Raw genomic sequence first — 6,221 nt, forward strand, 5'->3', positions numbered from 1 at the left:
GCTGTCACGGCGGCAGGCGTGACCCCTTCAGCCGAGCGCTCTGCACCCCACCTCCCGGCGGCGGCTGCCGGGAGCGGAGGAACGTGGCGCTTCCCTCCGCGCCGGCCTGGTCGCTGCGCGGGCAGGCTGTGGGAACAGCTCAGCTTGTCCGGGTTCGGTGCTAGGCCTGCAGGGAAAAGCGGCTTCAAAGGCCTCTCTAAGGTGGGAGCCAGTGGCTCCACAGAGGGGATCGAGGTCGGTGTTTGCTGATCTTGCTCTGCCGCTGCCTCCTCACACGATAGGTATTAATTTGTGACCTTGGTTTTTTTTGTAAGGTCTGTGTGAGAGGAATGAAAGCGGCCAGTGCTGCGGATGACCTCTGTGTGAAAGCTCTTTCCTCTGGCATGTTGTTTTCATGAGCACAGAAGATCTGGGAGCTGTACTAGCAAAAATAATATTCCCTATTTAGGCAGTGTCCAACGATACAGGAGGGTTGGCTTTGCCCGAGCAAATTTCGCTAGTTCTCAAGCCCTTTGTCTCTAAAATGCAAAAACCTTTCTGTGTTAAGATAGATAAGCTTCAGACTGTGTGCTTGTCAACTGTGCAAATATGCATTAGCTGATCTTCAAAAGCTTTAGAGTCTGAAAACAAACTTAAGGGGATAATTTTCTTCTGGGAGAAGCAAAGGAGGTTGAAGGTGTTTGATTTCCATCTCATCAGCATCCCTGTTAAGCTGATGGTTCATTTCATCACAAAACATTTACTGTAGCAGTCTAGAACAAAATGTGTGTCTTGATTGTGATGAAGTTTTCTTTGGTCTAAATTCATCAATTTTACTGCGCAGTGAGAGAGATAACAAAATATGAGGTAAAAATCAGGCCCTCTTAGATATGATCTAATGTCTTATATATGCAGGAACAGCTTTTCACATGTAGGATTGACAGCATCCCCTTTGGTAAGACAAAGGCATTTCAAGCCTTGAGGAGCCAAAGCTGTGTTGGGCTGGAGACTGAGGTATCACTGTGGCCTGAGGCCACTTCACAGAGGTGGGTCTGCTTAGCTGAGACAGGTCAGCTGGTAATCTGTGCCCAGGGTTGAAGAGAAAGGCAAAGTGGGACCTAGTTTCCTACAGAGTGGAACCTGCCAGGAACACCAGCCAGATACTGAGGTGGTTATACTGCAGAAACTGAGCTAGCCTTAAGAGTTGTATACTCCACTAAGTCCACAGTGTTGTGTTCAAAAGCATAGGCTTCTCCACTCTGTGTGCATCTCAGGTGGGTTTTGGAGGGGTACGTACTTCTGTGGCTGTGATGTTAGCAGCACTGCAGACAGCTAGGCTAGAACAAGGCTAGGCCCACAGCAGCTGCATTGGCAGGATTGAAGATATATGTTACAGAACGGTCATTGCCACCCTTAAGAGCGTCTCTGTTATGTGACACCACAGAGCAAGGCAGGGGTGAGCCCCTTGGTTCCTAGGGTGCCTCAATGATGGAGACAAAATACTCCCCCTGACTATTTCAGAAAAGTAGCTGAGCCTATGAAAAATGTGATCTTATGCCAATGGCAGGGTGGGCAAATGTGTTTTGTCCATGCCCTAGGTAGCTGTTAGATGTAGAAGCAAAGCAATCCTGCTCTGTTGTGCTTGACAGTTAGCAAATCGCTTTCCAAATGAGTAATATATCTTACTAAATTTCTCTTGAGCAGTGGAAGGGTTGTTAATTACAGCCACAGGAGCAATGAAAAGTAAGGTGTGTACAAGAGAAATTTACTGAAATAGCAAATATTTTCCTTGATGTTAACCTCAGAGGTGAGGGATGACCACTAGACCATCAGGAAAATAGCACTGAGAGTCATATGCTGCCTAGTTATTTTTAGAAATGGCTTTCTTTGCTGTACAAGTCATGTGCACTGACAAAAGATTGTGCCTCTCTGGCTTCCTGTATCCAATAGAGAAGTGCATCAGTGAAACTGACAGCGATTCAGCCTCCTGCCAGCACAGAAGCAGCCAGTGCCTGTGCCTGCATCCCTGAGATGGTAGCTGGAGAAGAATGATCTTCCCAAAGGCACCAGGAAAGGAATGTCAGAGGCCAGTGTTTCTTTTCACCTAACGCTTGTGTGCCTGTGAAACTGAGTGAGTAGCATTCAGTGTTAGAGGTACTGGAGCACGGCTGTCACAGTTTGGTAAATAAGGCTGAATTTGGGAACCTGAAAAATCAGAGCAATTCCTTTAAATGCAAGCTGTACAGCAGTGTGCAATTAACTTGTCTGTTCCATGTGAATACATTACATATTATTATTACTTTAATTTGACACGCTGATTGATGTGTGACAGTAGGCTTACAATGTAAAAATAAGTAAGAATAACATCAAAGTAATATGCTTAAGTTATGGAAAGTATATAATTTGAGTATGTATGTAATATATAATGGTAAGTACAAATTTTCTTTAGTACCTGTGGTACATGCTTCAGCTACAGTGAAAACCACTGATCTGCACAGAAACTGCGTTTATCAGTCCTCTCTTTCCTCAACTGTGTGTTTCATGTGCAAAGTCTTGGTATCAGATTTTCTTCTGTAAGTTCGCCTGACTTGTAATTGTACATCATCCCAGTTTCAAGGAAGTGGAAAGAAGAAGGAAGGAAGAGATTATGCACAGTCTTTTGCTATGTTTAATTTCCATGTATGGTCAGATTGGTGACCTAACTGTTGGATTATAATTTTCTAGGGGAAATTGTACTTTGTACTTATTATATCTGTTTTAACCGCAGTAGTGTTTTGATGGAAATAAAGTGAGGAAAACCTGAAGAGGCGTTGTCCAGACGTCGCAGCTGGTGTGGTACTCCCAGCTCCAAGAGCAGATTCCAGGCCGTGCGGTGACTGCTCCCTGTGCCTGCATTGTGGCTCTCGCCGCGCCAGGGGACGCGACGCGGGGACGGGCAGCGCCACGGCTCGGGGCCAGCAGGGCTCGGCAGTTCCACTCCTGGGCGATATATTAATGATCCTGAAGAACGAGACGGGGAGCAACAGCAATATTTTACAGTACTTACTTTACAGAAGTACTTTAACACGTTCTTGTATTCTTTTTCTTCAGCTTCCGTTCTTCCCCTGGAGCTACATTTGAAATAGTAAAGCCTGGGCCAGCTTCTTTTCCCTTTTAGCCCATGTTAAAATGCACGTGATTCTGGGGTTTGGGATAAAGTGTGGCGGTGAGTTGCTTCATGCAGTGTCCACTGAGCGACCTTAGTCGAAACAAATAGGACTTTTTTGTCCGCTCCTCTTGTATTGCAGCAAATTCCATTTCTTTTTAGTCTTTCTTTGGTTGAGCATTTCAGGAGCTACTTCTGGTTTGCTCTTCTAGACAGAGAAATAGGTGCACAGAATCAGTTATTAGGGGGAGAACTTCTTATAAAAGTTTCAAGCTATGGTCTCTTTCTCATTTTTTGTAAAACCTGTGGAAAATTTCAATACCTCCGTCACATTGAGTTATATCTAGACAATCAATTCAGAGTTAAAGGGTGAGTTGGGGACTCTGAAAATTCATCATTACATAAACCAAAGAAACCAGGCTAAGAATAGCCCTCAGTGCAGAAGGATCAAGCAGAACCTCAATTATGTATGCATAAAAGTCTGTCTGTATGAAACCTATTTTGTGACTACTTCATGGTGAATAATGGTAGGAGTAATAGGCAAAAACAGAATGGCAGATAATGGAAAAAAAAAGATTGGTGTCACCTTTATTTTTATATCTTTTCAAGACTGGACTTATAACAGTCAAGGTTGTCAGTGTAATTTTTTATGGCAGGTTGTCTTCCTTAAATAAATGAGCTGTAAGCTAACAATTACAGATGTAAAAAAAGAAACAAAAACTACATGAACTACACGAGCAATACAGTATTTTTTCTGCTATTAGTGTAAGCTGATCTGAATGCAGGCCACATAGAGTATGTTTACTGTACCTCTAGCAATTTTTTTCTCTTGAATGTATGCAACTCTGTTAATGTACACTGAAGCAGAAGATCAAAACCCATACAAATGTAGTATTTCAGTATCCCAAATCTGTTCTGTCTTTCATTTGTGGTTATACATGTGTGTTTGTGTGAGAAATATTTTTCTAGGATAAAACTTCACAATTTGGAAGTGATGAAAATAGCAAATTTACATTTTGTCTCCATCAAAATAATGCAAACAGTGATAAAACAAATTTGCCCAATACTGAAAACATGAGCAACTGATTTTTACTGAGCAACATGAATTTAAGATTTTCTCTGGTAAAGATATTCTAAGCATTGGTACCATGAAGACAATGAATCAAATGATGTTAGAGCACTTGTATTCAAATGAATTGGCAAGGAACATGTTGCTATGGGAAAGAGCAAACTATTCAGACTGTCTGCTATCCTCTATACTGCAGTGAGACTAAAACTAAATTTTATTTAAAAGGTGATGTGTGTGTGTCGAATCTACCTATTATCTGCCTATCTCATGTTCATCATCGCAACAGAAAGGCAGGCATTACTGAGTACTTCAGACTCAGTAAAATAAAAGGGTGTGTGGCGTGCCACTCACACAATGACTTCTTCCAGTGACACGAAGTCTGTGGGTTGAGCCACAGGCAATAACCCACAGTGCCATAACCAGAACTTGTACAATGCTTCTGTACCAGTCCTAGCCTGCTTATCCTGCTGCTCTGACAGGAATTTGAGTGATTTCTCCCCCATGCCAGCAGTCTAGAATGTGTATTTGATATGCTCAGGGCAACATAAGTACTATAAAAATGCGTTGTTTCTTTGCTATATGGAGTTCATGCATTGTCTTCACAGAGCTTTCTGCACTGTACAATAGAGGTGACTGTGCTTGGAATGATGATGGACAGCAAACTGGTACATTAGGACAGGGATAGCTTTTCTGAAGCTAAAACAAGCTGTTAGTCACTGTCACTTGTGCAAGTGCAGCTAAGAGATAAATAGAGCTTCCACCACTTTGATGGATAGGGCTTCATAGCTCCTGCAATTTGGCAAAGGAGGTTGGGTAAACAGTACTACTATTCTTTCTCTTTTTTTCCAATTTTGTTACCTAAGCACTGCTAGAAGAGTAACTGAGAGCAGGGCCCCTTTCTTCCGTGTGCTGGTAGAGAACCCTTGCGTCAGTGAAGTCTTTGAGATTTTAACCAAAGTAACTTTGGGTTTCTCCATCTTTTTCTGGGAAATAATAAGATGTACTAACTTCAGTGTGTTACCAGAATGTATCCTTTAAGCAGCAAACTGTGTTTTAAAGAAAATCAGTCCCTTGTAAAAGAAGCTGGTTTGGTAAAAAAAAAAAAATCATATGGAAACTTCAATTTTAGCTAAAAGTGCAGCAGCAAATTTAGTGGAGGAGTTGAGACAGTTGCTGTTCCAGTAGTGACACTGAGTGGTAGCAAGCATATGCTACAAATAGGATAATGGCAATGGTGGGAGATGGCTGTGTCTGTATTGGAGATGCAGGTCCTGAAAATGACATGTTTTTGAAATGAATCTTCTAAGCAGCTGTTAAATTAAAAAACAAGCCTCTGACAAATCTCTTACTTAAAACTCGTTGGATTCATAACATTATAACTGGTAAAAATATTATTCTTGAGACCCGTTCACCATTTGTTATTTTGACACACTCTTTTAGCATCTCTCTATTATATGTATACTCTTTGCGTCAGCTTTTCATTTATGAAAGATAGGTATCTGCCTATCTTCAGGCTTGGGATTTTGTCTTGCAGAATTTGGAATTTAACGATGTTACCATGCCTTTGTTAAAATGCCCGAAAGACAATGCCCGAAATCAGTCTTTCAGAGCTGATTACTAACCTAAGGAAGAAAAAAAGAAGCTAGATCTTGTTTAGGCTAGCCACAAACATCTGGAAGGGTTACCTGCAGTTATCTCGGGTAAGGGAGTGGAGTTTCTGGTAAATATAGCGGGTGTTGTTTTCTGGGGATTGGGTGAAGTCTACTGGCGGACAATGTAGAAACAGCGGATGAGGTTTCTAGGCTTTTCAGTTTCCCACGGATCTGAAGGCTTTGGTTAACCTCAATTTCCAAAACTGGCTGTTTTGTTTTTAGCGCCGCCCTTGAGAAAACTGCCATCCAGAGGAAAACCCCGGCGCTTGGGCTTTATAACTCGTAGGACTTCTGGCTCCGCAGACCGCCCCCTTTGCCCAGGACAGGGCTTGAAGCCCTAGGAGCGCGGCCACCGCCCCCGGCCCCGGGGCCGCCG

Source organism: Geospiza fortis, unplaced genomic scaffold, assembly GCF_000277835.1.
Source record: "Geospiza fortis unplaced genomic scaffold, GeoFor_1.0 scaffold98, whole genome shotgun sequence".
Classification (NCBI taxonomy): Eukaryota; Metazoa; Chordata; class Aves; order Passeriformes; family Thraupidae; genus Geospiza; species Geospiza fortis.